Source organism: Corapipo altera, unplaced genomic scaffold (assembly GCF_003945725.1).
Source record: "Corapipo altera isolate COAL_440 unplaced genomic scaffold, ASM394572v1 0, whole genome shotgun sequence".
Lineage (NCBI taxonomy): Eukaryota > Metazoa > Chordata > Aves > Passeriformes > Pipridae > Corapipo > Corapipo altera.
The window spans coordinates 11029223-11055687 of NW_020884872.1; the positions used below are offsets into that span (position 1 = coordinate 11029223).

The window sequence follows — 26465 nt, forward strand, 5'->3', positions numbered from 1 at the left end:
ACACAAAGCATCTGCCAGAACTCTGCTACGAGACATTTACAAATCAGGGATCATGACAAGTACAGAATGTTCTGTAATTCGTCTTCTGTTTTTTGCCTTGTTGAAGTTAGCAGTAAGATGATTTGTATTCAGTACTCTTGTTTTTCACCATATTGCACCATATTTTGCTTTAAATGCAGTTCAAAATTTCTCACCACAGCATAGCCAAATTAACTCAAGTTCTTCCCTGATTTTGCTTATGTAAGGGTGCTACACGAGAGATCACTGGAAATAGATGCACTGCACTTGTTTAACAGTGCACATACAAAAGTTTTTCCTCTGCCCCCTCTGCCCTGTAAAATCATTCCAGCATATCTCCTAAAGCCAAACTCAGCCATGGAGTTGACTTCATAGGCTGTGGTTAGGGGAAAGACATACTATATGGTACCAGTCACTCAGCTTCGCACTAAAAATATCACCATTTGGACATTCACGTTTGCCAAATCCTCTGTTCCTCCATGCTTTTACCCAGTCTTCTTTTTCTTTCAGCAACTTATGAATGTGATAAAGTATAGTTACATGCAAAGTATAGCACTATTACTTTAGGATGGTTGTCAAAATTGCATTTAGGAAACCATATGGGCTGCATCTATGAATACACATCCATTGCTGCCCCACTGAATTTGGCACTAAATTTTGTCAGTCATGCTTTAATGGAAAATTGGGAGATTAGGTATCAAAATATAAAAACTTGTACGACCCCCAAGTGTTTTTAAGTGGAAAAATGGTGAGCATGCATGAGATTTTCATGCCCAAAGTTTAAAAAAGCCCCATGTCTTTAAACTATGCTATAATTCCAGTATGTTATCCATAGTAGGGGGGTGTTTCTGTTTATTTGAATGAAAACCAGTACTAAGAGGATTGGTAGGGCACTTCCATTATCATTCAAAATGGGGGTCCGTATTTTAATTGTAATATAGCCTATATTGGGTATGATAAATGAGAGATAAATGTATAATTAATCATGATGAATAACATATTTTTGATGCAAGAAATCAGAATGTTCTAACAATTGTCAGAGCAACAAAACCCGACTGCATTTTCTAAATGCACAGATTTACCCCAGAATGAGTTTGAATAGGACAGACAATTTCTGCTATTCTTACACAGGGAGATAATAAAGATCCAAAAAACTAGGCACAAGAGTTTTATACTATTGATGAATTCATAAATACGTGTAAAAAGGGAAACAAGTCAGAACCTGGCTGAATTACAGAATACAGAGCAGTTCCTTCAGTGTGTATGATAGCACCTTTACTCACTCTGACTTCATAAAGGATGGGAAAAGGCGACAATTGTCAGTACTTATGCAACACTTTGTCAAACATGAAATGTGCTCCCTGCCAGGAAGCCTCTTTTCAGTTTAACCTCAAAATGTCAAAATATCTCTGTTTCTTAAGTTTTCTGATCACCTCTTTTCCCAGTGAATCCTGTTCATAGAAGAAGAAAGAAAAGAAGAATTTTAGCCTGCCTCAAAATGTGTCTAAGAATAAATATTCTAACACCGCTTTCAAAGGCTTAGTTATTGGCTTCTTTACACTGATTTTTTAGTCCCATGTTATACCCAGCAGTGATCTTTGGGCCACTAGGTATAAAAACATCAAAACTTAGAGTATATATATAGTTGCCAAAAAGGAAGCTTATGGTTGCAATACACTGTATTTCTTGCCTGAGAGCTGAGAAAGAAGAGCTGAAGGTTTTGGTGGCCATGCGCTCTAATTGGCAAAAGCACAAAGTGTGCCCTCCGATTTCAAGAACTACATCCTGATTTCAACTAAGACATCATGTTAGTTCGAGACAATTACCTAATTAGCCTTTCACTGTAGCCAACAGAGGGAGTATTCATCCTAAACTTAGACACAGGGAAAAACAAAGCTGACAGCTGATGATATTGTTTAAGGGTTTTTTTGTGTTTTGATTTTGTTTAATAATGAGATTTGCTTTCCTTCTGTTCAATCTTTAATACACAGGTTACATTGCAGTTAATCTTCTGTACTGACAGATTGAGAATAAGAACTAGAAGAAATATCTTCTTAGGGTGATCTTAGAAGTCATTCTGCACAAGATCTTAATTAGAAATAAATAAAAATGATGGATATTTTCAACAGTTCAAACGGCTTTTCCAAGTAGTTTTGCTTTATCTGTATTAAATGCAGTATACTATTCCTCGTGAAAAAGGAATGCTTTGAAAGAATTTGCCTCTCTTCATCTATCCTGTATAAGCTTTGGAATGAACATAGAAGAAGAGGCAATTTTAGAGAGGAGGTTTGGATTTTTTCTGCTGCAAACCTAACGCCAATAGGGACACAATAAAATCTAACCAGGATATCAATAATCAGTTTCGTACAATGAAGCCAAACAATTTTGCTCCCTGCTATAAGCCAAGCTGCAGATGAAAAATACTTAAATCACTCTGGTTGCACAGATTTATACCAGCTGGGAATATTCAGCTTTTTTAGGCTGACAATATTAGAGTTTTCAGTATGTCTCTTTCTGGCTCAAATATGGGTCTTCTTAAAAAGAAAAATCTTTCCTAAATCTGCTCCTAAACTGATCTTTTTTTTTTTTTTAAATAGGACTTTTTAATAACTTTTGAATGGGAGAAACACCATGTGTATTTTTCTCAATAGAATATTTGTGGATTGAATTATATTTACTAATACAAAATATAGCATTATTATTATTAATGTATTATTAATTATAATATTTGTACTACCCCTAATGCCTACTTGTAAATATTTGTATTTACACACACAAACTTATATGTAAGTATACATATATATATACAGATGTGTATGCATACATGTGTGCAAATGTGTGTGTATATATAGTGTGTGTATATATGTGTGTACTTGTATCTCTAGAAAACCATTTGGGCATATAACCATGTACATACAGACAGATAGCAGGACCCTCAAAGTCCTTAATCTCAGAAAGTGTGTAAAAGCAGACAAATAATTCCTGTGGTAGCCTAAATTACACACTATGCATGATGAGAGTTGGTATTACATGCAGCTGAGACCTGATAAATCACAGCTTCCTGGGACTCTGAAAGAAAAACACCAGCCTTTCTTATTTAGTGCGTTCACTGCATTTAAGTGTGAGTTTATGGAATGTCTCAAAAAATGTGTTAAGCTACAGGAACTTGCTGACTTTTACAGAAGAAAGATATTTCTAACAATAAAATGTTTCATTTTCTTCCATTTTCACTTCTAAAAATTAATACCATAAAAAAGTAGTAAATTTCAAAATAATCATAAAACTAACACACAATTTAAACCGTGTTGGAAAAAATATATTATACATAGAATTTGCCATTTAATCTGACATAAGTGAGTAATTTTATGTTGTATTTTAATGTGATTTGTGAACTTTTTTCCTACAGACATAAAAAGTATCTGAAAATGAATGTATGCTAATAAACACTGGTTTCATTTGTATAAATATGTTTATCTGAAAATTCAATTTAAAATTACTTTCTTCACTATTAATTAAAATATTACAAACCCAGATAAAAATCCGCAATAAAAAAACCTATATGAAAATATTATATAAATCCTTATTTTAACTGTTCCTTGAAGAATAAGAATATACTACCTACTTTATGCTGTTTCCTTATAAAGTGGCTTTTATGTCCTTGGAGATGTTAACTATACCACAGTGGAAAAGGGACACATCTTCAAACATAATTTCCTTAAATTCAATTCCAAAGGGTATCTCTTTGTCCACCACTTCATGCACTCTATAAGAACATAAAACTGCCATGTAATATTGGTAGTGAATAAGTTAATCAGTCTCATGAACTGTTCATGTTGAGTCAGGACTTGTGTGGCTCAAATCAGACCATCAATGGCACTGGCTCTGTTTCCACATATGGCAAAGGGCCTAGAGCACAACATTATCATCTAAACGTTATGAAATAAGGATAATTTTCTGATCATCAGGGATGCAAACAAAGCTTGGATGCTGCTCTAGTTATTCTACATGTTGTTCTACACAAGGCATTCTTAAGTTTAATAACTATCCTTCATTAATTCTGCAGTGGTTTCTTTTTCTTGTATTGAATCAAATCTCCTTTGTGGGCAACTGCTGCTAAAGGAGTTCCACTTGCTGCCTTTAAAAACAGGACACCTGAGTAAAGAATTAATCCCAGCTCCCAACCTGCCTCTGGGGAACTGAAGACCAGTTCTACCTGCCAGCAGTGAGTAAGATGGAAAATATGTTATCAATGTCTGATAACAGTCAGACGGTGAACAAAAAATGGTTGATGTTACTATCAAAACACTGTATTTCACAGTGTAGGGCTACAGTCTGTAATATCACAGGGATTGCGTGCAGAGGGAGAAGTGGAAAGAGGATTGTTAATCACTTCAAAGAAAGTTACCTGAGAGGTGCTTTTGCTTTGGTAAATCTCTTGGACTTGCATAATTGATAAGCTGTTTTCTTCCAGTCTGACTTAGTAATGACTTTTTATTTTAAAGGAATTTTTTTTTCTTTGAAGAAGCTCAGAGTTTATATACTGAAAGAGAAAGTGTTGTAACAAGTAGTTCTCTGCTTCTGCTCAGTTCGATATTTTTATTTGACAAGAGAACTGAACAAAAGTAAATAAATAAAATTTTCCTTCACATACAATAACAGTCACTTCTAGAGAGATTAGGTGCCAGAGGTTCAAACCATATACAAATATTCCTTATTTTACCCCAGGAAGAGACCTAAAAACCACACTGTAGAGCTGAGCACTTGGCCTGGGGATTCTGAGGTGGAGGTTTTATAGGCTTCAGACTTAACTTCCTTAAAGCTATGATTCTGGCTTTGAGAATAATCATCAACAATAAGAAATACTTTCTAAATCCTAAAGAATCAGAGTATCTGTCTCAGAAGATGCTCCATGACAAAGCTGAAAAGCAACTTTCTCATTTCTCTGAAAGGCAAGAATAGGGAAATTTATGACAGTCTCAGGATTAGGTAAGAAAACAAACTTTATTTCCTCTAACTCTTTTTCTTCAAACAATGTCATAGTGTTGTGATAAACCCCTAATACTTTTTCCTATGCAGCAGCAACACAAAGAAGCCTTTCGTTCTGGATGATGGTTACAACAGGAATGCAAATATGGATACTGTGGTTATTATGAGACTGACCTATCTTTCAAAAAGAATAAAAGTTTGGTAGTGTTTTGTTTAGTCTTTTGGACATGTTTCAGAAATGCACAGTTGTTTTTCTGAACCAAAAATGTAAAAATTCCATTAGTGATTAGTAAACACTAACCTGCTCCAAATGCTTCAGGGAAAGACTATCAAAATACTAGAAATCATTGGCCATATATCTATTTTGTATCTTTTTTTTTTTTTTTGAATGGTTTGATGACTGAAATATAAGATTTACATCATATTTTCTAAAATTCAACTTCTCTAAAATTCCAGTTATCATTTAACTACAGCAGCTATGGATATTTTATTCATAAACATTTCCCATTGCTTGTCAGTTATGCAATATTAACTTTTACAGATATGTCCATTATTCTAAACCACATATTTTGGTTAAACTTGATTTCAGTTTGAGAGTTTTCTCAAATGTCTGATTCTCTTACAATGTATTTCATTTGCTTTAGATCTTGCTGATTATCTGAGTCAATATGTTTATGTCCCTCTTCCTGATCAGAGCTGCTAATTGATATGTTGTTTTTCAACTATTAGCTCCAAAAAAACCAAGCGTTTAAACAGTAAATAAAACTGGTCATATTTACCTGAAAGTGGAGGCTTCTTCACTGTGTGAAATGTACCAAACACCCTTGTGAAGGACGAGTGTGAGTGTAAGAAGTATCCTGAAGGTGGAGAGAGTACATTCCCTAATGCCCTTCAGGACATTTATAGATCCCAGCCTTTGTTCCCTGGGGGGCCAAGCACCTCCCAGGCACAGGGAAAGCAGCCACCAACACCAATAGGACTTGACATTCTAAACTATCATTCCTCTTGTAGATTTTGTCTTTTAGCAGATTCTAATATCTGTCTGGTTAAGAATTAATAGTGAAAAGTCAGAATTACTTATTTGATTGTGAACTTTTATAAACTTGAACTGATAACAAAATATAGATTACACAGATTTTACAAATATTTCGTCCTGAACAGTCACATTAATCTGTGCATAAACATTAGAGTATCTATTTTGTAATAAATATTTGAAAGAAAACTAACAAAATCTATGAAGAAAAGTTTGCAGATAACAAGAAAAATAAATATATAAGTTTTAAAGTATTCATGCCATGATCATTTGTTTTAATAAAATGTTTTAACGTGTTCATGCCTTTTTCTTTACTCGATATTCATTGAACTCTGCTGGCAAATTTTAGGAAACCTTACAGAAATGTAAACAGAGACAAACCAATTCCTCTACACAATTCTTATCTCCCAAGATTTTGTATACATAACTTAAATTTCTGTACACTGTGTAAAAGCATGTAGCTGCAGGCTTTTCTGTAGATCATTTTAAATTGAGAACTTTTCAAAACACACTGAAATATTTCCTTACTGCTGGGTTGCAAAATTTGTTCATTCTGGAATATACTATATATACTTATATTCAACTTATATAGCCATGAAAAACATAATAAAATAATAAAGAAAACAATAATTTTGCAATTATGAAAATAATTTATTGTTAAGATATGTATTTTTAAAGGGTTGAGTGTATGTGATCTTGGTTTATTTAACCTGGGGCTCTTAAAGCTCTGGACATTACTGCTTTCTTACAGTACTGCAACAGAGATATTAAATTATGTTCCTCCTTTTCTCACAGAGCAAACACTTTAAAAAAGACATCTTTTATCAGATGACAGAACCACTGCAAAATTCTGTAATGAAAGACTCTTCATCAGAACAGAAGCTTTTTAATTTTTTTTTTTTTTTAATTTATTTCATTTATTTTTTTCACATAGAAGGATGGCATTCTAGCCACTTCTGGTACTCTAGGTTTGCATGTAGATGTATTTATATCTTCATGCTTCTGTTTGATTCAATCTCTGTCCTCATGTCTCTTTAAAAGACATTTTACTGTCTATGAATAAAAATACACATGCTGGGCATTTTTTTTAAAATCAGAAATAGGAAACCACCCCCTAAATCACACAGGACATTTCAGAATGAAACAACTGTGATGAGATATGATATTTCCTCACTACTGTCTTTCCAAAAATGTTATAAACAGCTTTTTTCCTTAAATGAGGAAACCTTAAAACATTATATAAAACAGCATTATCATTTTATGCTTTCTAGCTTTTAGCTGTAAGTGCAAGGGAAAAAATCATTATCTCTGGGCTCTGAGAGATGATAGCAATTGCCATTACTATAATGTCTAAGAATTTCAGCCATGTAACAGACTATTATCATGGCAGACTACAACACTCACAGATGTGATCTTAAGTCTGTAATATATGTTTAAGATAAGAGGCAACAGATTGTTATAGTCATATGGAAGAATGCAAGGGAAAATGATGTGATGGAATTAAAACCAGCAGTTTTCACGTACTAGCAATCTATTTTCCAAGTTTCATCATAGCATCGTAATAAAGGAGAGTTTTAAGGAGGATTTTGAAGGAGAATGTTAACATAGCTTTGTAGAAGCTCTTTCTAGCAGCAAGGACACCACAAAAGAAAGTAGAAAATTCTTCCTTGATAATTTGCACCATGGAAGTGTACCATTTGGCTCACAGAAGACCTGAAGTAGGGCAAATGTGGATTAGCCTACAAGTCTAGATGGGGACACCTAACATTAGATAAGCATGGAGAATAAGAATCGCAAAAGAAATCAAAAGGAAAGAAGTAATAATATGGATTTAAAGGGAAGCACAAAATTATCAGATTGCAAATAAAAAAACAGAGAACCTTGTTCCTGACACATCCCATCTTACTTCAGAGCCTAGAAATGACAGCTCCCTCTCATGTCAGTACCACCATTTTCCATAGTGTTTTACATGCCCAGGCAGATGCAGACTCGCTTTGCTCACAGCCTCCATCAGTCAGATAAAAACCTCCTCTGAACTGAAAATCAAGGTTTATTAGCTTACTCACTCACTCTGCCAAGGGTGGCTGCATTTCCAGCTAAGCTGACATTCAAGTAAACAATGCTGGTATCCATTTAGAGGGTGAAGGAGGTGGTATTATACTGTTTCTGAAAAGACCTTCTAGATATGTCATAAAAGTCCTGATTATCCAGTGTCCAGGCTTTGTATTTGGTATTTGATTTGCCTTGCAAAATAGCTGACTAGTACCTAATACCAGTGCTCAATCAAAATCATATAAATTATTTCTCCCCCTCTGATGGCATGTAATAACAATGTAATTGTCACCACTTGTCATAAAGGTGCAGGGTTTGACCTAAAGGTAGAAAGGTTGGATTACTGCAGGTGAATCATTACCACTTCTTAGTAAGGTACTTCCTTAACTCCCTGTGGGTTTACTAGTTTGATACAAATGTAGGAGAGGAACCATCTACCAAAAGGTAACTACGGGTTTCCATAGAATATAGTGTATGTCCTACTTGACAGCTGAAAAAGAGTTTAGTTTTCCTTTTCAGAACACTAATATACTTCGTACCTGTTTCTCTCTTTCATCCTTTTTCATTTATTTCCTCAAGCTACTTACTTTGACAAACTGGAAAATGCTATTTTGAGTTCTCAGAGGTCACTGCAAGGGGAATGGAAGAAACTTTGGGCAACCTGAGAATACTACCCGGTGAAAGACCATCCAGGTGTTGGAAGCAGAGCAGAAGATGCTTTGACTCCTAAGCACTGTGTTACAACAGCAGGTGTTGCCATGAAGCCAATAACAAGTGAAGACTGGGTTAGGTGAAGCTGTAGAGGCTTAAGGATGAGTATGTGCAGAGTTGTAAAGGAGATAACCACATTAACCTATAAAGGTGACAGACAAGTAAATTAGACTGCTTAGAATGTTTAATCAGTTCTGTTCTTTAAAAAAAACTCACCAAACAAACTCTATCAAACAATACAAGTTTCTAATTTAAACATATCTGCACACAGCAACACACAACCAAAGACAGCGTGTGAAAGTGCAGAGTTTATGAGGGTACAGAGTTTTCACAGGATTTGTCAGCTGACTATTAGATTTGTCAGGTGTGGGAGAATAAAGATACCGGGTCAACAGCACGATGTTAATGTGTATACTTTTTCAAATATTGAGTAGCTTATTTAGTATAATTACAAAGTATATATTTGGTAGAAATAGCAATAGAATTGACCTACAGCAGAAAACACAAAGCAAAATTTAAAGAAATGTATAATTTATGATTGTCACTGCCACGGAAATCCTTATTTACATTGGCACTTATAATTTTACTTAATTCTAATATAAAGCAAAGACTACATATGATTAATGCTAGGCATTCATGATACTGCTAACATTTAAAAGCCTTCACAAACCCAAATGTTTAACTAATTTCCAATTTTGCTTGCTTTTCTTGGAAACGCTAGTAGATGCTAGTGAAAACAAAACCATAATCCATTAACTCATACTATGGTACTCTGACTAATTGAGGGAACACAAAAATTGTCTGTGCTTTTTGCATTTAGCTCCACTTGTATCTTAAAGCAATGGAATTGATTGTACTCCAGGGGGTCATGGATGTTAAGAAGTACTTTCTCATTTTTTCTTTATTGAAACTTTTAGTCAGAAAACTTTTACAGAACTGAAGATTTTACAATTTTAGTTAGGAAAATTTATGTTCTGAAAGGAAAAGCACATACATTGTTACTGTGATATATTCTTTGAATATAAAATCTGGAATCCTTGAATTCTTTAAAATGGCAAATTTGAATATTTAAGAGCCTGAAGGAGTCTATTACTGCCTTGCTATGCAAATGAAGGTCCTGTAAATATGAGCTTAGGTTGTGCATGTTTCAAATGAGAACAGATTCTTCTTGTATTTGGAGTAGTTAAGACAATTACATACACCATCTTGCATCAATACTAATAGGAGAAATGTATGAAATGTATAAATTGAAATTTGCAGATGAATCTGCAGAAATCATATGAGTTCAAAGGTGCAATTTGTGTGAACAGCTTGTTCTTGATGCTAAACCGAGTCTGTCGACCCCTCCCACAGATTCCTACTAAGGAAGGTGGATCACTTTAAGCTTTATTCTCTATTCCTATACACTAGACTACTTCCATCACCTTTTCTAGCATTTCAAAGGTGACATCAATCATTCATGATAAAAGATGCTCACTGGATTCTTACATGTGCCTCATTTTCCACCCTCTGCTCCTTATCTCTCTTTCACAGCTCAAGGCTGGAGTGCGCACTTCTAAGAGAAGTGAATTTATCTTGAGTTAGGCCCTTCTGCTATAAAGGCATGTTAAACCTTGTTGCAAGGCTTACCAATGGGCAGCTACACTCCACTGTTAGAGGGTGTCAATCTCTTTACACTAACAGCAACACTGCTTTTTTTACACACATAGTTCCTGACTCTGACATCCAGGGCCAGTTTCCTAGGTTTAATTTCCCATTGGCACCTTGCTTAATTGCTCCTTCACCAGGCCAGCTGAAGAAGGAGGCGTGGTGTCTGCACAGCCTGTTTGGTGGATGTAGCCCCTGTTTGTGAGCCCTGTGCAGAGAGTGATAAACTGGGGTTTATTACTTTGGAAACTTTGGAAACCTTTTGGCTCACAAGGGAGACGAAGCACCTCAAGAGCTGCACTGAGGAGGGAAGAACAGATATCCAAAATCCTTCCAAACTTTGAAGAAAAAAACAGCCCACAGCACACCCATGGGTGAGATGGATGGGTGAAAAGATCATATACAAAGTACTGTGTAAAAGACCTTTAGGCTTTTCCTATAATAATGCAGTACGTTACTGACCAAGAAAAAACTGTGCTCTGTCATCTTCCCTAAGGACCAGACCCTAATCTGTACATTACGAAAAGAAGGTTGATAGGCAGCCCGGACTTTTGGGCTGTTTTGTCTGCTATGATGATGTTCCTGGCTTTTTTTCTGAACTGTTAATAAAGACATAATCTTGCAGTAACAGCATGTCTAATAAAACTCATTACACAAAGCATGTGTTCCATGAATTATTATTTAAATGCCAAACAATGAGTTTGACCTCAAAGTTTGAAAAAAAATCACTTTGAAGTACAGTTTTTATCAGAGTTAAAATACTACACGTTCTCAGTGGTAAATCTATCTCATTATCTAGTCAATATAAGTTAAGACTAAGTACTTTTGTTGAGTACTGAAATTTATAAACCATAGTTTATAAATAACCAAAGTCTCATGAAAGAAAATTTCAGGCCCTAATTAATAAAAATGAAATGTGAAAGCTAAACTATGTTATCAGGTTGTACTTTTTGCTGGGTAAAAACTGTCTGGACATCCAGGCCCAGAGAGTGGTGGGGAATGTAGTTACATCCAGCTGGTGTCTGGTCACCGGTGGTGTTCCCCAGGGCTCGGTCTTGGAGACAGTCCTGTTTAATATCTTTATCAACAACATGGACAAGGAGACTGAGGGCGCCCCCAGTCATTTTGAAGACAACACCAAGTTGGGCAGGAGTGTTAATCTTTGGAGGGTAGGAAGACTTTGGAGAAGGATCTGAACAGGCTGGATCAATTGGCCAAGTCCAATTGTATGAGGTTCAACAAGGCCAAGTGCTGAGTCCTGCACTTGGATGACAACCGACTCAAGTAGTGTTCCAGATTTGGGGAAGAGTGGCTTGAAAACCACCTGGCAAAATAGGACCTGGGAGGGCTGGTCAACAGATAGCTGAACATGAGCCAAGAAGGCCAATGTATCAGAAGGCCAATCTGACCTGTATCAGAAATAGTGTGTCCAGCAGGACCAGGGCAGTGATTGACCCCCTGTGCTGGGCACTGCTGAGGCTGCACCTCAAATCCTATGCCCAGTTCTGGGTCCCTCACTACAAGAAAGACACTGAGGTGTTGGAGTTTGTTCTAGGGAAGGGCAGTGGGGCTGGTGAAGGGTCTGGAGCACAAGCCTGATGAGGAACAGCTCAAGGAGTTGCAAGTGTTTATCCTGGAGAAAAGGAGACTCAAGAGGGATCTTCTGTCTCTCTACACCTACCTGAAAGGAAATTGTAGCAAGGTGACAGTTGGTCTCTTCTCCCAAATAAAAAGTGACAGGAGGAGAGGAAATGGCCTCAAGTTGCAGTAGGGGAGGTTTAGTTTGGATATTAAGGAAAAATTTCTTCACACAAAGGTGAATTGCCAAGCATTGGAACAGGCTGCCCAGGTAAGTGGTTGTATCAGCATCCCAGGAGGTATTTAAAATCTTATAGATGTGGCACTAAGGGACACGGTTTAGTGGTGGACTTGGCAGTGCTGATGTAACAGTTGGACTCAATGATCATAAAGGTCTTTTCCAATCTAAATGATTCTATGATTCTAAGACATTGTATAGCCTAGAACTGAGGAAAGGACAACAAAGCAAGTAATGGTGTTGCAAACTTGTTCTCTGTATATCTCTTCTAGTCTCATCATTGACTTCCAGAGTACAAGCCATTCTTACTCTTCCTCTCTGAGAGTTAACAAATAATTTCTCGATAGTATATCAAATATACTCTCATAAAATCTGTTTCAGTTTTGCTGGCCTTCTTTCCAGACTTGAATAGTTCAGTTTATGAACTCTTTCCAATTCCCTTGCATGAAACAGAGTAAGGGTGATCGAAACATTTTCCACTGTCCTTTTTGGTCTGTTGAGAGAAAAAATAATTCTTCATCATTCCCAGTTCTTCAGCTAGACCTATTCACTGATCTCATGTTTTCTGAAATGCAGAGGCAGTGCAGCACAAAGATTCAAGCAGATATTGTTCTTGTTTCTTTGCTAACCAGCTCCGATAACTCTGGATCAGAATAAACACCAGCCTGATTTGAACATATACTTTCATTTATATCTTCCAGGTCTGTACCTTGAAAGGCGTAGGGTATTCATATGAAGCCAGAATCTGTGCATCGAAATTAACATCACTGTGTGAAGAACAGTGGAATTCGACCTGTAAGTTGTCTTTATTTAAGCTTTGCTGCTTAAGGAGATTGTCGTCTGCTGAGTCTTATGACCTACAGCACTCATACTGAGGTGGAATACATAAATTCTCCTGCGATGTTTGCTTGGGTACATACTAAAAGGTTTGCTTTTGCCAGTGGAGATGTAGTCATAAATATTATGAAGGCTATAGCTACAATGTGAACACATGCACAAAACACTCGCATGTTTCAGAAATTGTTCTGTCTCTCAATAAGATAATAATTCAATAACTTTTTAAAAAGTTCTATGGGATTTTCTTCTAGCCCCCATTTTGTTTCTTGCTTGGAAAAACAGTAATTTTACCTCTGTGAATGTTCACAAGAACAACTTACTAGCACCTGTGGGAACATCAGCCAGTACTGCAAGTCCATTGCAAGTGAATTGTAAGCTAATACATACACATAAGAGCCATGCTAGTACTGTTACTCAAAGACAAGCTATTACAGTATAGGCAAGAGACATACAACAAGGTTATGCAAATGGGAATGCAGAGAACAAGTTTTGAAATTTTTTTTTTTTTTTCAACTGGTCTGAATAACAACAGCAACATGATGTATCTGCCAAACATAATGCATCTCAATAAGCAGCAATATAAAAATATAATTTAAATATTTACCTCTTTTTAAGAAATGTATGAGGTAAAATAAAAAAATAAAAGAGGCATCTCTTATACCAAAAAACACTGAAAATGGAATGTCTCAGTGTATCTCAGTAGACAGATAAACCAGAAAAGGCAAATAACATGAGGACAGTTAACCATGCTCTCATAAATTGGATTCCTGTTACAGTACAGCTCAGTACTGGTTTCAGGGATGACACAGAGTTTCTGAAAAGAAAAATCCCATCAGAGTTTAATTTGAAGACAGTGGAATTAGTCTGGAAGCAGGAAATTAAAAGCCTTACAATTATTTTGCTTAATAGGAGGCAGGTGGAGGGGGCAGGTATTTTACCTCATCATAACAGGGGGCAGGTATTTTACCTCACACAGAAAAAAGAGCCCAAATGATCAACAGCCCAGTGAGAAACCTGGCTGTCTTCTTATGGGAATGAATTTTCAAGTGTGTACCTATATTTTTTTAATTTGGGCATTAGTATGTACAAAAAACCAGAGTTCTCTCTTTTGTTAATCTGATAAAACTTTTGATTTAGTTTTTGGTTTTCTTTGAGTTATTCTGAACAGGAAAAGCTCACAACAGTCCCTGCTGACAGGCAGATGGAAGTATTCCTATCTGTACTTGGTACCAACTCTTGTCCCATTTGGTTTTTAACAATATCACAGTGGTATCACCTGGCATCTACTGTCTCCTGTTCACCCCATGATTGCACAGACCAGTAATCACAATGTCTTTTCAGTGACCAAAGACCATGGATCACTGAAGATACAGTCCTCAGAAGCACCTTTGTACATCTTACACAACAAGATAAAGCTGAGCACCATGTCTCCCCCCTGGGCTAGCTGAGCAGACTTTTTTTTGCCTCCTGGTCCTGAAAAATGTATGGCTTTTAGATGGATTTCCCAAAAGGGACACCTTAAAAGCAGCTTTTCCTGAGCTGGAATTTAGGGCTTTGAAAAAAAACCCAAAAAAACAAAGTATAACCTAGAAATGTGAGATCTACCTTTTGGGATTTTGGTGAGTTGTTTGTAAATCATGAAGTTCCAGCTTCCTGACATGGCTGTCCAGTGCCTCATGCAAGAGCCTCCAAACCTGGGCCTGATGCAGACCAGTACAGGGTAGAACCTGGTGTGTGCAACAACCACAAAAGCCTCACAGGAGCCAATCAGTCATTTTTAAATCCTCTTTTATTTGTTTATGGACAGTCTGAGGGTATGGTCACTAAGGTACAAGCACATGTCTATAATTTAGGTGTGCTCAGGGTAGTTATAGGCTGCTCCCACTGAGATGTTTCATGACTTAAATACCCTCTCAAACACCCACTACCATCATCACTGATGATATCAACACTATTTATTATTGAACTTCCTGCACAAAAGTAGGTCAGGAAATGAGTATGTACTGTTGCCAAGGCCATGTCTGTCTCATCCTTAATGTCCTTAAGAGCAGAAGGCACCCCAGGGGTAAAATTCTGTCATAACCTAAGATGGCACTGAGTTTCTCTCCTTCCCTACCCCTTGTTCAGGTTATTGCACTCTACCCAAATCATCTGAGGACCCAAAATCTCTCCCTTTGTGTAGCAGTACCAGGATTTTGCTGAGGAGCAGCTTTATTGAAGCAACAGGGAAAGAACAAATCTGGCTTCTTTGATACCAGCTCCTGGTAGGATGGGAATGAAAGTGTTATTTCTCTAGATATAAGGAAAGCAAAGAGGCACAGGACAAGGCTGGCCTGCATGGTAGAGCATGAGATTCAAGCTGATTGGATCACAAACTCACTTTAGGAATGAGTAAGTCTGGAGTCTTTCAGCTAGTTAAAATTTAAAATATCATGCTACCACCCTGTTGATAGATTGCTTGTCACTAGTTTAACAGCTTTTAGACAAACCATAAAAACAATAATAAAAGACCAGCTTCAGAAGCATCCCTACAGGCAAAGTAATAGGTGAGGAAACAGGAAAAGAACTCTCTTCAGAACAATGACAAAATACAGTATGAATAATATGGTGGAAGCATCCACACCCTCACTGTTATTGAGCAGCTTGCATAAAGAGCAAACTATTCAAGGAAGTCAGTAGCTACTTACCTGACAGAAATACTGAGAGTTGCAAAGCGGGGACAGGTGGAAACATTAAATACTTTTGAAGGAAAAATGGACCACAATGCAATTGTTGATTCTACTAATTTACATAATGAGATCATGTAAGACTTTGAAAGCATATCTCCTCTATAAAAATTAGTCTTAACTACTGAATTTCTGATTTGTTGACCCTTTTAGCATGACAGGTAGTTCCCAGAGCTGTTAATTACGAATAGATGTGTTGGATTGCTCTCCCCCAGGACACTAATAGATAACACAGATCGTGTGGTCCTTTACAAAGCAGGTGGATGTGATGGAGCAGATGGAACCTATTTGCTGGTAGAAGAGAAACATTGGCATGCGGTTCAATGAGAATATCAGCAGGTAGGCTTTCAGGGATAGAGCTGGGGTGGTGTAACAAAGTGCCTCCCTTATTCCAGCATGCACAGATGCAGGCATTATCATGCTGTGTGTGGTGATTGAACTGAGGAGACAGTACCTTAAAGAGGTTAGCCATGTTTGCCCATATGGATTGCAACCTGAGCTAAGCAAGAGAAACAATCAAAGGCAGCTCTGCAAGGAGAGTTGGAAAGACTGAAAGCTGGAAGACTCTAAGGGTTTATTTAACATTAAAACCAAGAATCTAATATGAAAGAGTTACATTTGCTGCACTAGTAGGTGAAAAAAAGTAATTTATATTGCCCTAATTCAGGATATAGGAATTAGAAAACCCCCTAAACTTTTCTTCTGTAAGGAAGGAATTTTGTCACTGCATCTGAGGAAGCACTATTTCAAATGCAGAGGCCAAAAGTGAATAGTAATTTATTTTTCCATGGGGAGGCAGCATGCCCACAGCATCTCTAATGTCTTTGTATGCTGCATGTGCAATACAGCTTCATGTCCCAAGTTTTCCCAGAACCAGCATAAGTGAGTTTTCTATCTCATTTTGACTCAGATTTTTATTCTGTCTAAAGAAGAACACAACATCTTTCACATAATGTGAATCAATAAAGTCGGTGTCCTCCCCACCTTTTTTTTTGTCCTTAGATCACGTTTTATGAACTCGTTCCTCACTCTATGAAAATCATGAAAGATTATAGAAAATACAGAATATGGACAAAATATCTGATAGCTGTTCTACCTACAAACATGGATAGGAACCCATAAAAGAAAAGAATTTATATATATTTAATTAAAACTTATTTTCTAGCTGCATTTTTAAAATAACTTTTTAGTGTCAGAGGACATTCGACAACAAGCAGCCACACTGAAATTACTGAGGATTCCCATTGTGTTTCTGCACTACACTGCTCTGATGTTAGCCTTTTATCTCTGCAAATGTGCTTTCCTGGCAACACAGTGATTAACAGAAAAGAGGTGAGTTGTTAAATATTTAGCTTTCATGTCTTATACTCTCCTTACAGGGATCTGTAAGAGTCACACAGATGCAAAACTCCTTTGAAATGTGGCTCTTATGAAATCATTTTCTAAACATTTTCAGATATTAAAAATGGCAAAAAGTAGTTCTATAAGCTGTGAAAATGTCAGTAAAGGCTAGGAACTTGTTATCATGTATTCATTTATGCTTAAATCAGGAAGATAGAGTGTTATCAGTAAATATAATATTCTCAACACTATCTCCTATACCTTTCAATGGAAAAAGATTTCCCAGTTTATCAAACCCTGCAGGCATAAGAGGAAACGACTACTTAAGCATGATTGTCTGCTTTCCTCCTCTTTTCAAATATGTATTTTGATTTTTAAAAGCATGATTTTACAGTGCTTGCCCCATTCTTTTTAACCACTTAGGCACAAGCAGAGTTAGTGTTTTCCATTCTGACATATCTCTGCCATTGTGTCTCATAGGTGCATTGTTGCAACCAAACCTTATGCTATGGGACACTTTTTCTTCAGCCTTTTTTCAAAATAAATTGTTACAGGAACAGGAACGTTGAAGAAACTTCTCCCAGCCAACCCTAAAGAGACAACTCTGGGCAAGGAAATGATTAATCATTAGTAGCTCTGCAATGGCTCTTTCTCTCCTTTCTAACAAGGGATAGCCCTCAACGTATACAATGAAAGTGGAATTGTGGCAGGGAACGAAAAGTCACTTGTCTGCAGCAGACCACCAGGTTCACTGTGGAATTGCCCACAGCTCCAGACTTACACCCATCTAGGTAGGTGGCAGTAATTCCTTTCCTCTAAATAACTTAAGCCTTTGCCTTTCTGTGAGGAGTGTAAAATGAATGTTTGTGGCTTACAACTAGACCCCATGTAAAAGACTTGCCTGGTGAGTTAATGAGTTCAATTTATACAAATTACTCCAGGGAAAATAAAATCATATGTTTCTGAGCTGTTCCAATCAGCCGAACCAAAACTTTAATGAAGAATTAGCTCCTGGAAGTTCCAGGACTCAGGTTATCAAAGCTTTGTCAACATGACAAATTGCCTGACAAAATTTCTCTTTATATAAGAACTATTTGTGTCAGTGGGGGAATGAATATATGTAAAGAGGCAGGGGTGGATACTGAAATGTAAGGAACAGACTCTCTACCTGATGGTTATTTCAAAATTACTTCTGGCCTCTTAGGGTATTCCTGGTCTGCATGGATTTGATGTTTGCACAGATTTTGCTAGCAAGCATAGAAAAAAGTGTGAGAAACATATAATCCAGCACAGACTATCACAGATCAATACTCCACCAAATGCAATTTGCTATGGTCAGTGTAGTCCAGAGAGGTACAGAGTAACTAGAAGGCAAGCATACCTTTGTCAAAGCAGGCACAGAGTTCTCCTGTACATCATCCTCCATAGCTGGTTTTAGTCATGAGCAGTCATTCTCACAAATCTTATGTGAGATTTTAAGCTTAAAAATCTTTTAAGCTTAAAACTTAAAAAAACAATAGTTACCATAATGGATATAGAAATGCTAGAGCTTCAAAGGCCAACTAAAGAGTACTCTATCAACCATTCTCAAAAGACAGAGCACTTGCTGACCATCTTTTCTCTTCATCTTATGTCTTTTTTTTTATTTTCCCCCCAACCAAGAAATAGAAGAGCTTGCTTTCATATACATGCCTCCTATTTTCTGATACTTATTGTAATCTGCTTTTATTCAACAAAAAGACAACTGGATAACTATACCAAGCATGGTCTAATACGACTAATATATTTCCTGCAACAAAAATTATTTACATTTCCTTAAGCTTTTATTTAACAAACACAAGGAATCAGTATTAGCCTTGCAGGCTGACATTAACCTAATAAACAATGTTATTGAGGAATGCCTTACTTAATATCTATTGTAATCCTGGCAGCATGAGCAAGAGAGATTCTTCCTGCATGCCCTTATGCTCTGTCATTACAATCATAACCCACAATACACATCATCCTTCCTTTCTGCATTTACCTACTTCCTGTAGCACACTCCAGTACCCCAGTGAGGAAGTCAGTGGATTTCCCTTTCCTCTGTTACACAAGGGAAATCACATGTTGTCCTAATGATGTTCTCCATAATGGGCTGTGGCTATGTTGTACCTCATGATTCCTTCTGCTGTTTGGCAGTATTTGCTTGCCTTTTCTTAACCCTTGTAGAGATTTTGTGTGCTTACCACATTCTCACCCTCTGATGTCTGAATTTCTGGTTTTGAACTGGCTTGGTTTTTTTTGTTTTGCTGGAGGCTCTCGATTTATGCCCATCTACTTCTTATTTCTTGCACTAATTGCCACACATATCTTTTCTGCTTTCTCAGAACCAGTTGTTTGGTTAGAGGTCTTTGAAGGACACCTCAAGTACCTCTGAGGTTATTTCTAAAGTTTAGGTTGTTAGCTTGTTCCAAGACACAAGACATGGCATATTGGAAGATTTCTAAATATCAGACCTATCATTAAAAATCAACATCGGATAACAGAGATGAGGAATTCAAGAAGCACTCAGGGGAAAAATCTGCCATGAATATGGAACCCAGCAGAAGGTGCTGGGAGCACGTAAAAAGCTCTTTCATATTTCATTAAGCATTTCTACTCAGTGGTTCTTTCCATAGCTACATAAACTGCTAATGAGGAAGTCTATGTGTGATGTCTCACAAGCTTGTGCATGCATAGCTTATTAAGCCACAGAAACTATTTTGCTGACACAGGGTGGTCCAACAAAGGGCAAGCAGGTGCACTCAACTCAGTAGTATTCATTTTAGCATTTCTTATCAGTTCAATCCCTTCCAGAACTAAGGTAGTGTTCTCTGTGTTGCTGAAACATCAGTAGGCTTCTGCCTGCAAATAAGGATCATTTGGGATCAGTGAGGAGAAGACTACTAATAAATACTGCCTTGAAATCTGTAATCACTACACATAGTGTTTACTGCACATTTACATGCAAAAGATTTTCTCTACATTTTATTTCCCATTAAAATTGGCAGTGTGGGTAGGTGGTGGATGCACCCAAACACATGGTCTGATTTCTTGCAAAGCTACTGAAATACAAAATGAAAACTATGCTAAGCAGCATATTTTTGGATGTTAATGCAAGGACTCATCCTGAGATTACACCATGAGAGGGTTTTCAGTATTGAAAAATGTCAATGAGATGAATACTACAAAGGATCACTGGTTGCTTCCATCTCTGCAGAGTCCCGTGGGGTGCCTGACAGCTGCAAAATATCTTCTAGTAAGAGCACTGAATAGATTGTGTAGAATTTTTTATTTATCCAGTTTAATTTTTAGGGATATTTTTACCATACGGAATAAATTTTGTTCTTCTTTGCCTCTCTTTCTCTTCTTGGTTGGTAAGACAGAAGTAAGGAAAGAAGAAGGAAGACAATGTCCTCTATGGGGTTCAGAACTTTATGCGTTTCGTGGAGAGTTCAGTGCACTGAAGAAAGAGGCACTAAGGAGCAATAACTGTAATCTAAATCTCTTTCCACAGCTATCATGACTAGGTATCACTAGTTGGGCATGGCTCTAGACAGTCCATACATAGTAGAATAGAAGTCTTTCCTCAAAAACTTTGCAGTTTCTGTGACAAACAAACATATAGAAAATCATGTGGAGACTGTGAATCAAACAAATTTTAATAATTTCGGTCATAGTTTGTCCTGCCTGCCCATTAACAATAAATATATTTCAGTAATAAGGACGATGATGCCTACCTTAGCTATATCTGCCATGTGTGAAATGCACAGGTATCTGAGTGAGTGTTAGAGGATCGTCTGCCTAGTAAAGGTAAGGATGTGGGAAGATGAAGAGCTTTCTGACATAATGACTTTCAAAGACTGTCACTTATGTGGAGGATACAGGGAAAGGAGAAAGTCTCTTCTATTCTCAGGGTATTTGGGTGAAACTTCAGCAGGAGAGGAGGTCCCTTTCATTACAAAAATTACCACTTATGAAGTTTTTGCTGTTCCAGAAAATGCTCTTTAACACAAATCTTTCTTGCTTTACTGATACAAGAAGTGTCTGTCCTTGCTCTGCAGGCAGTATAGCCAAAGAATAATTGGAAACTGAATTCTTTTAAATGCCTCTCAGATAGAGAACAGTCCATTGCTGGCAGATATTACAGCTCTGCAAAAGGCATAGTGTTTGAGTTCTAGATAAACCTGTGCAGTTACATTAAGATAATTCTCAGGAAATAATAACAGTAAAAGAAGGCAGAACTCAGGCTAGAAAATCATCATTATTCATCACAAGAGACAAATATTTATGATAAGAGTGGATAGGGACTTTCCAAATAGAGAAAGATAGCTATTTTTGAAGAGAAATGTAGGAAGCAGAATTGGTATCAGGGCAAAATTTGATGCCTACGGCCTTTATATGAAGGATATATATGGCAGCAGTATTGCATGTAAAAATCTCTATCTCCAGCAGGCAGAGAAGATTACTGAAGAGAAAAGTGCACAACCTTCTAGTGAGTGAATCCTGGCAAGAAGAGAAGGTACATTTTACATGTAGTAAGAATAAAATATTGAGAGTGCTTTATAAGCCTTTTTAAAGAATCAATTATATTTTTTTTTCCAATATAGAATGGTTTTAATTGTCCTCAGGCTTCAGAATCAATGACATCTACAGAGAGATGCAAAATCTTGAATCACTGTTTATCTTATGCAACTGGCAAGGGTTTGAATTGCAATAACAACTGAAGACGATTGACTACAGAGAATCAGAAAAAGTTTGGAACAGGAGAAACTCATTATTCCATTCAATGTTGTGCTTCTGAAATTAGTTTTATCATTGCTTACATATACCAGACTTCTATCTCACAGTATTTTTAACTTACTATTCCAAGCAGTTAGTTAGTAAAATTGAAATTTTAAGAGAAACTTATATAATTTAAACGTTCTTAATAGTACTTTCTACTTAAACCAAAATTAATATATATATTCTGACAGAGACACTTTTTCCCAGCATTAGTCATTACTAGAAAAAAATCCTAACATTGATGTAACATGAACTATTTCCTTTAGCTACGCTTTGGAGATTATCCCTCCAGTCATCTATTTCTGTTATTGTCTTATGTTTTACAGAGGTAGCACAGACCTTTGCAAGTCTTGAACTTTACTAATGATTGACTGATTCTTTTTATTTTTTTCCTTCTTCAATATTTGCTTAGAGCAAAATAAATATTCTTTAGAATCAACATTTTAAATAGGTAGAACTGAGTAGTACAGGCGCATAGGGAAGAATGAAACTTATTGGAAAAAACTGTCCTTTTATTGTCCTTCCCCAGTCTAAATGCCAATAGTAAACACCAAATTTAGCAATATTTTATTTATATTTTTTTCTTATATATTAGAAAACAGACAATAGAGAAAACCCAAATATTTCTTGTTTCTTAAAGCACTTTTACGGCTTACGACCAGGAGGGTAATGATGTAGGATGTGGGTTTTCATCTCTGCATAAGAAAGTCTGCTTGTTTTTTTATTTATTGTTATTCCGCACAGCCTGTAAAATCTACAGTTACAGTAATCTGGTCTTACTTATGCCTGTAATATACATAGGCTACATGTAGATGACATAATTCAATATTTCCCCTTTAAAAACCTACATTTAAAGGTAGACAAGTGCTTCTAAAATAATGTATCCTTATATAACCTTCATAAAAAAAAAATATTCTATACAGAACATAGAATTTGCTAGGGAATAAAACTGAAGATACGTATCACATTGGCTTTTAATTATTTAGACTGTCTAGTCTTATGTTTCCTCTAGTTTAAACTATAAAATTATATAAAAATTAGTTTTAATTTTGTTCAGATTTTAATATTTTTATCTTTTAACCTACATGAATGTATTTCAGTGCAGCAAAATATGAGCTGCAAAAACAACTGGTAATAATTTTGAGATTATTGTCTATGTTGGATTTTGTAATTAATTTAAAAATAACACCAAAAATTTAATCATGTTGTATATTCACAAACAAGGTAAATTTATGTGCACATATTTATCTGTATGAAAGATAATGCATTTGGGATAGGTCAATTACTAATCATAAATAAATAAACTGATCATCACTAACTGTGAAGGAACTGTTACCTACTAAATGGACAAAATAAATATTAGATAGATAATTTAGTAAGGATTCAATATTGTTCTTTAAATCACAAATGTGTTATCACAGTTCAAGGAATTTCAAAATATCTTCTGTGGCATAGTAAGTGATAATATGTACTATTAGACTTTTGAAAAGCAAAGAAAACCTCACAGTCTTAAACTTCACCAATGTTTTACCTTGCATTTAGAATGCACTAAACAGATGTTTAAGGAAATGATACCAGGGATCAAGTACTGAGGCTCAGCTCATCTACAACCCTGTCACACTTGAGACCCCAATTAAGTGACTTGAAAGTAACCAGCAATTATACATGCACCACTTTTCCTCTTCAGACATCTCTAACTAGTGAAGTCCTCCTTTTCATCTGTGGGTTGCTTGTAAATTGCTACTGGTAGTCCAACAGTTTGGATCCCTTCATCCATTAGGCTATTTCTGAACGAATCACACCGAATTTAGGACACAAAAACTCATGAATTACATTTCATGCCTTGGGATATTATGACAGCTCAGCAGAGTTGGTCCACACCCACACTTGCTAACAGATTGCCACAAAGTAAAGGAGGAGATGGGGCAGGAATACTGCAGAGTGGTGGGTGATAGAGCAATCAGTGACACCATCTTACCGTAATGAAGATAACACTTCTAAATGACAAGCAAAGCTCAAAGGAGGGGATGCTCAAGCTCTGAGAGATACCAACTTCTCTTGCTACAGTCTTCTCTTCTGACTTACGTCAGGCTGGAGTTCTACTTTTAATTACATAAAAAGCTTAAGAAAAATGGAGTTGAGAAATAGGATGTATGCAAACACTTGCTGAATGCAGTGGGGGTGGGGCCTTGGTAGTTTGGTATGGGCGATGTGGACACAACAGCTCACTATTCTTTGCAGGAAACTGTAGTTTCCAGCGAATAGAAAATAGGAAATAATTTCAAAACAAAAGTGGTTTGCTTTTAAAATTAATATTTTGAACCATCTTAATTGATGAATGCCTATAACATAAAGTCAGACCAAAGTAAAAATAAGATATCCCTCAATCCTAGCATTAGTCAAACAATATCTTTTTAATGTATTGTACACAGAGTCAATAACATTACTTGTGAAAGTTGTATTAAAGTCAGTACATTTTTTTGCATAACAAAGCACCGTTTCAAATGCAGAAACAATCCTGAGTTTATTATTTTTATATCATTAAGAGGAACAACTAAAAAAGGTATGAAAAAAGGTCTTCTGACATGACAGTATTAAAAGACAGAAAATTTACCAAAGAAAATATTATCTGTCTAAATTGAAATTGTCTTTGAATTTTGCTAAGCTGCATAAATAGGGCTGTCAAAAAATATTTGCTAGGTTTTCCTCAGTATCACTAATTTATTATGTACATTTCTGCTGAAAAACAAGAACCATCATCCAGTATGCTTTTTATTCATATTAATGAGTACAAAGGAGACAAAGCAAGTACAAAAGATAAACAAAATTAACTAAACATCTAATTAAAGAATTGATATGAGTAACACACTTTTTTCTTTTATCGCAGTTAAACATCTACCTTGCTCTCAAGTTTTTGTAACTTGATACAAGACAACCAATTAATTAGCAGTGTGATTAATATAGAGGTTTAAATAACATCAAAATAATGATGGAATAATTCCTTGTTGTGGCCATGGTAAATCATTACCATCAATCTCAGTTAACGGAGTTACATTTCAATGAATTTAACATTCAAAAATACAATACTATTAGAAGACCTGGGCTATAACTTTCTATGATATACCATAGCTTTTACATTTCTGTTATAAAATACTCCTTGTTAAATGGTTCAATGTAAAACATTTCCGAAAACTATATTTCAAATATTTTTGGAAGCCTGGCATTTATTCACCTGCTCTGTACAGGTTTCATGAAGGAGGACATTCACACACTCCCACTTCAGGTATGTCATCCCAGATGTCTGAACAAAACGTCTAAAATCTTACACGGTGAATGGAACAAGTTGTCAGTTTGCCAAAGTCCAGACAAAAGCCACTTTGATGGGAAGATGTAGGTAGCTGAAAAGCAGTTCCATTCTGATGTGATGTGATTTACGTCACACAGGTCCCACTTGATCTATATTGACCTTTTCAGGAATCTACTGTGACCAAGTCCTGACTTAGAGTGATGTTTCATTATCAGTTTGAACCTAACACCTTCTCTCAACTTTTCTCCCTGGCTGTACCTCCCACTCTCACCGTATCTTGGCATTAGGGCTTGTTGCACCTGTGTTACCATCAGCATAGCAAGAAATACAGTTTAAATTGGTTGTCTTTCCTTTGAATTCTGCTTCAGCCCTGTAAGCAAGAGTGCTGAAACTGGATGGAATAAGAGGAGTGTGACAGGAGGTAGATGTCAGAGCAGCATAGATTTACAACTCTTTAAAACAATCATAGCAATGAAACATCACACCATTAGTAGCTAAGCCAGCTGCCAGGTGGAATTGTGTGTCTTCTTGAGAGGCTCCACTGACTAATTCAAGAACATATTCGAGTCAGAAGTTTCAAGCTCAAAAAAGTGAACACTCTTCATAATACATAAATAGCAGGAACACAAAGGTATTGACAGCAACAGAAGTTAGGCATCTTAATGGGTTTTGTCCATCTTACTCTAAATGAGTTTTTATGTTTTTGTTTGGTTGGGTTTGGTATTTTTTTTTTTTTTTTTTTGTAAATTCCTCTTTTGTGGTGACTTAGAAGCATTTTAAACAGAAAACAACAAGATCAAGGGGTTTGCACATCCAAAGACTGCAGGAAACAGTAGCAAAATTTCCTCTTCCCCAGACCTCTTTCCTCTGTAAAAGCAAGAGCCTATATATTCACTTCTTTCTTGAACTGCTGGTTCAGACTGCCCTGGAAACTATACTCCAATTTCTACCTACCCTTTCCTCCTTATGGAACTCCCAAAATAAAACGACTCCGAAAAAGGATGCCAGATCCATAAAACTAAAAAAGGCAGTGAATCGTAACAGGTATCAATGATTCAAAAAAAGTCTTTTGAATACATTGAGTTATGCTCTCTATGTGTCTTTCCAGTAACTAGTACAATATCATTTTAGTCCTCATTTTATTTTTTGCTTTAAACTGGTTTGAATTATTATTGCTGTATTCATCAG

General features: G+C 36.3%; 1 protein-coding gene and 1 long non-coding RNA gene across 6 annotated transcripts in view; one reads left to right on the plus strand and one right to left on the minus strand.

The window, feature by feature from the left end:
* The window catches only part of IL1RAPL1 (interleukin 1 receptor accessory protein like 1), a 697887-nt gene that overhangs the window by 129701 nt on the left and 541721 nt on the right, over positions 1-26465 (minus strand). The gene's annotated exons all lie outside the window — the stretch shown is intronic.
* Positions 12473-14531, plus strand: LOC113944054. 3 transcript variants are annotated; one of them, XR_003526563.1, is made up of 3 exons: positions 12473-12500; positions 12965-13058; positions 14442-14531. It is a non-coding gene; the product is annotated as an uncharacterized LOC113944054 (long non-coding RNA). The 3 variants fall into 3 exon arrangements; XR_003526568.1 differs by having other exon boundaries at positions 12497-12555; XR_003526564.1 differs by lacking the exon at positions 12473-12500 and adding an exon at positions 12503-12520.